Source organism: Microtus pennsylvanicus, chromosome 4 (assembly GCF_037038515.1).
Source record: "Microtus pennsylvanicus isolate mMicPen1 chromosome 4, mMicPen1.hap1, whole genome shotgun sequence".
Lineage (NCBI taxonomy): Eukaryota > Metazoa > Chordata > Mammalia > Rodentia > Cricetidae > Microtus > Microtus pennsylvanicus.
This window is the reverse complement of record NC_134582.1, coordinates 73,709,811-73,715,402: the sequence shown is the minus strand read 5'-3', so window position 1 is coordinate 73,715,402 and position 5,592 is coordinate 73,709,811. Positions and strand designations below refer to the sequence as shown.

The window sequence follows — 5,592 nt, the reverse complement described above, 5'->3', positions numbered from 1 at the left end:
TCTCCTGCTATTGCTGGAGACTAGGGCCTGTGTGTTCTAGGTGCTCAGCTGGGCTGAGCAGGACACCTACACATGGCTCCCTGTGTGCCCTGAGCTTGCTTTCATCAGGGCAGCTGGATTCCGACAGTCCACAGCACCCTGTGCTGCCTGTGAGGGCCAGTCTCTTTGGTCTCACAGCGACACTGGTGCCATCTTTTACTTACTGTGAAAGAGCAAGAGAAATGAACTAGACTACACTCCTGCTTCGAGGGGTATTTCAGGGCTTGCACCTGACGGCCACACGGTAGCTGGTCAGCTTCGTGTCTCTTCTGAGATTCCTCCCATCCTGTCAATCACTCACCCCCCGCATCCGACACAAACCACAAGAGCACTTCATACTTTGTAGATCTTAATTTGAAGCTGGAGCTCGCAGCCCTTTTCTGGGTTTCCACCTCCTACATGGCTGTCCACCTCACCACTGCCCATGCGGGTTTGGCGTCCTGTGGCTTCTCGGTTCTACCCGGAATGTGGCATTTACTAAGGGAGCTTTACTGACGTTGCTGGTTATGGAGTCTACCATGTTCATGCTCTCCTGCTCCGGAGAAGCTGGGTCCCTCCCCGCTTTCATCCTCCGCTGTGTTCTGAGGTTCTTCTCAGCTGTTTCCACCCTCCGACAGCCACACTTCAGCTCATCTGTGCGCCATGCACCTGCCAACCCTCTTCGGTTTTCCTATTTTAGAAAGAGGGGCCCGAGTTCCAGAGCTATAAACCTTTAGATATGGTCTTCAATATGGCCGTCAGAGCATCGAGACGATGATCATTCTCTCCGGTTTCTGTTTTATTTTAGCACGAGGTCCCACATAGGGTTTTGAACTCTTTGTTTAGCTAAGGACAGTCTTGCCATTTGATCTTTATGCTACACACCACTGTTCCCTCTGCATGCAATGCTAGAAGCAAACCCAGCCTGTGCACGCCAGGGAAACCCCCTGTTGCTGAACTATACTGCCGTCTTGAGTGGCACCAGTCTGTACTTTGTCCCTAAGTGGGCCCCAGTGGCACCCTAGAAGATGGTGGTCTATCCTGGGAAATGATAAGCAAGAAGATTGTCTCTCTTGGAAGATGGTGATGACAAAGAGGTCCATGCAAGGAACCCTCTTTTCAGATCCCACAGTCATCCGAAGAGAACACACTATGTGAAGACCCTAGAGGCCCCACCTGAGTACATACTGGAGCTTACAAAGGTGAGGGTTCTCATCCCGAATTCCGCCAACAGCACGAAGTGTCTTATAGCTGAAGCTGTGGCTTTGGTCCACACGCAGCAGGGACTCCCGCAAGTCCCCACGAAGACCAAGGAGGTACACAGCCTCGGGCTGAAGACACTCACACACAGCCACAGAATAGACTTGTCTGGTGTGAGTCTATCAGTAATAAACCAGTGGGTGGCATGTGTATGTCTAGGAAATCCTACAGAATTTCTCATGAATTCCCTCAGTTGATCAGCTCGGCCAGCGGCGCATGCGTGGACACGATATTGTCTCTATTTTTTTTTTATTTCAAGACAGTTTATTTCCAAAATGGGTCACAACATTAGCTTTTGGCACATTCTGCCAAATGTACAAGCTACAAATGCTTACTTAGCAGCTGAGGGGCACACATTAGTATCATGTCTAAAAAGTGATAAAAATCCATATAAAACAAATATTCAAAGTTTCCATAGGAACACAGGTAAGTGTGACCCATCTCGTAGCATTCCACACTGCATCCGTGCCAATCCTAATCTTACAAAGACATTCCAAAACTAGCGGTAATTAAGTTAAATGGTCCCCCCAGATCCCTTAATTCAAGCTAAACTTGCAGGTAAGAGCTACAAGAATGGCATCTACACATTGATACTAGTGGAAGCACAGGCTGCTGGGTGACGGTCCATCCCGCTCTCCTGGGCACAAGACGTGGGCAGAGTGCCAACATCCTGCTCCTCCACTTCTGGTGGGAAGCCATGGCTCTGGATCTGCTTCATGAGTTGCCACATTGGCCTCAACATTACATAGTAGATAGAAGGCCTCTGGAACCCATTGAAAGTAGACGCAGCAGCAACAGTGTATGCACCCATGTTCTCAAAGAGCATCCAATCACCCACATGCATTTCAGGCAGGTTACAGCGCTCGACGATCCGATCAAGGCCATCACACGTTGGTCCCCAAATGCTGGAAGGGTAATACTTCTCATCTGGCTTGGGTCTCTTCGGCAGCAGGGCCTTCACATGTGCATGATCATACAGAATGCAGTTAAATGATCCATACACGCCGTCATTCACATAATACATGAAGGTTTGCTCGTTTGACTCATCTTCATCGTCAGAGCCAGTCTGTTCCTTCCATATCATTTTTTTGGCAATGATATTGACTGCCAGTGTGAAAGCTGATGCAACATAGTATCTGCCTGGCTCGGCTATGACTCTCACCCCAGCGTCTGGGGGGAAGTACTTGTCCAGAGCTGGGTTGATCACACTGGTGATCTCTTCAAATTTAAGCTTCGTATCCTCAGATCCAGGAAAGCCACCACCAATATCAAGCAGATACATGCTGAAACCAACTTCTGTTCCCATATCAAAGACACAGCGGGCATCTGACAGGGCTTGCACGAAGGTCTCAGGATCAGTACATCCACTCCCCACATGGAAGCTGACACCAATGACATCAATATTTAGTTCTTTTGCCCGTTCCAAGAGAAGTCTGCTGGTTTAGAGTGTGGCACCAAACTTAACACTGAGGCGACAAACTGCTTTGGAATCATCGGTGGCAATCCGCAAAACCAACTTTGCCTTTGGATGTGCTCTGGCGACCTTCATCAGCTCAATCTCGCTGTCGAATGTCCTCATCTGGACTCCACTGCTGGCAGCATACTTGATCTGAGACACTTGTTTACAAGGATTTGCATAGATAATCCTCTCTGGAGTCACCCCAAGCCCCTGCACCAACTGGATTTCAGTCTTGCTTGCACAGTCAAAACCTGTCCCGACTGCAGCTAGGGTGTTCACTATGGCTCTGCTGTCATTACTTTTGACTGCATAAAAGGGAGTGACGCGGGGAAGAGCTTTTAGCCATCTTAGATGTTTCTTCAGGATGTCTCCCAGGTCCGCAACATAGAATGCATCCTTGTCATCAGAGGAAGAAACTTCATTAATTTTTTTGGCCCAGAATGTCCTTAGCTGTAAATCCTTCATCAAGGATGTGACAGTCAAACTCTTCCTTCTTAAAGTTGTCCATGGTTCTCGATGTGCCTACACAAAAAAACTAGAGATGGAATTAAACTATTGCCAGCTCCTCACCAGGCGAGCTATCCAGGAACTCTGAGCGCTGTCTCCTTAGAGTGGTGGAAGCAGTCTCACAGCGCACCGACGCCCACGGCCAGCCCCATGGAGCGGCGCTGCCGCTGCTGCCGAACTCCGAGGAGCGTCCGGCCGCTCGCCGCCGCCCCGTCAGCCGCCTCTTCGAGCCCGCCGCAGACGCCGGCCCGAGGTGGCGCCGAGCTGCTGGCTGAGGGCGGGCGGACGGCGGCGGCCGCTGCAGGGACTGACTATCATCTCTATTTTTTGACCTCCATGTTTGGTCTCTCACATCTAAATATTGAAAGCCTGTGGGAGACGGTTTCACACAGAACTTCACCCGATCCAGCCAGCTCCTTCAAACTTCAATTCCTAGACAAACAGCCAACTGGGTACGAAGGAAAATAGTTGTGTTAGCTGTGCACGTGGGTTACCTCCGGGAAGTCTGAAAGGAGGAGGGGCGGACACTCTGTGAGGGGCTTCCTGTACCCGTTGGACAAGCTAAGAGAATGCTGAATGGAAAAGGGACCCCAGCTGACAATCCCTAGAGGAATGACGGGCTCAACAATCTAAAGGGAATGCACTCATGGATTCGGTTTAGAGGGGGCTGGTTGTTGGGTTTCTTTGACTGCATGAGTACTCACGCATGGAGGTACCAGCAGGAGCAGCACCTTTGAAATCTCAGCCACACAGCCCTCCTTTATTCCCTCAGCAAATATCCACTGAAAACCTGTTGTGCTCAGACACTCGCTACTCAGATGCCAGGGAGACAGAAGCCAACAAAGCCAAGTCTTGGCGAGCTTATGTCCTAGAGAGAGGAGACAAATGGTTCATGTGTGGGCTAAGGTGAGCTGTGAAGAGAAACCAAGCAGGGGAAGGAGAGAGGCTGGACTTGGGGGAGGAAAGGGGATTGTTCTGCATAGGAGGACCAGAAAGTTCTCTGAGATAGCACCATTGGAGTAGGGGCCTATAGACAGTGAGGGTGTGGAGGCAGGGATGTGGAGGTAGGGGTGCGGAGGCAGAGGTGCGAAGGGAGGCAGGGGTGTGAAGGGGCAGGGATGTAAAGGCGGGGAGAGGGGGCAGGGGCACAGAGAGGGGAGGAGGCACAGAGAGGCAGGCATGTAAAAGCAGGATATTTCTAGCATAAAGGGGGAACTCAAAATGAAAGCCACTTTAGCCGGCCCCACCGCTGCCCCATTCTAAGCTCTTTCTTGCAGGCCAAAGCTTTACAAATTTCTCGTCAAGACTTAGCCTACTGCAAGACCTTAATTATGCTCCTAGTAACTGAAAAAAGGTTTTCTTATCTTCTCAAGAAAACAACATCAGCCAGGCAGTGGTGGCACACACCTTTAATCCCAACACTGGGGAGTCAGAGGAAGGTGGTCTCTGTGAGTTCGAGGCCAGTTTGGTCTACACAGCTAGTTCCAGGACAGCTAGGGATGTTACATATAGAAACTCTGTCTTGAAAAACCAAAGAGAGAGAGAGAGAGATACAAATGTGCCTCTGACCCCTACATGAGTTGACCTCTGGAGTGGGTCAGTATAGCACATGCTTAGCAATCTAAAGTCTCTCTGGGTTCACCTCTGGCACCTTAGGGGCAAAGACCTTCTCCGCGGGAAGTCAGGCAAGCCACTGGCCTGACTGTGAAGACTTCCGTAAGTGCATTTGATCAAAGAATGATTGCTGTGAAAATGGTTTTCTGTTTTAAAGATTTATTTTATGTGTATGTAGGTGTGGCTAAGTATAGTATATATGTTTATTGCATGAATTCAGTGCTTGCAGAAGTCAGAAGAGGCCATAGGGTCCCCTGAAACAGCTGGGAAATAAATCTCCTAGAAGAGCAACCAGTTCTCTTCACCACTGAGCCATCCCTCCAGCCCTGAACACATTTTCTTCTAAGCACATCTTTAAATGATACAAGGAAGCCTCTCCCTCTTGGTCCAGTTTATTTATGTACTTCTATATTTTATACATTGTTTTTTCAAGTGCAGCAAATTCCCAGGCCTCAGAAGCCCCATCTTGTAGCTAAATGATTTTTTTTTCTGAAGCAGCAGCATCTTTATTCCATACTGAAGGCTTCCTAAGCTACTTCTGTGAAGCTTTTTAAATGACCTGCACCAAAGACTGCTATCCTTTCAAACACCTTAATCCTGTCCTTAACACTGGCTGTCATCGGAGGATGCAGGTGTTCCGGTCTCCCAGACAGACCTGAGCCCCTGGAAACACTTAATGGGCAGGTGATGATTGACACCTGCCACCCTTGCTCTGGCTCAGCCATCTGCAAAGA

At 49.4% G+C, this 5,592-nt stretch overlaps 1 pseudogene; it reads right to left on the bottom strand.

Annotated features, from left to right (window-relative positions):
* Nucleotides 1-1,533: 1,533 nt before the first annotated feature.
* Nucleotides 1,534-3,550, bottom strand: LOC142847995 (ornithine decarboxylase pseudogene; annotated as a pseudogene).
* Between the last annotated feature and the right edge of the window lie 2,042 nt (nucleotides 3,551-5,592).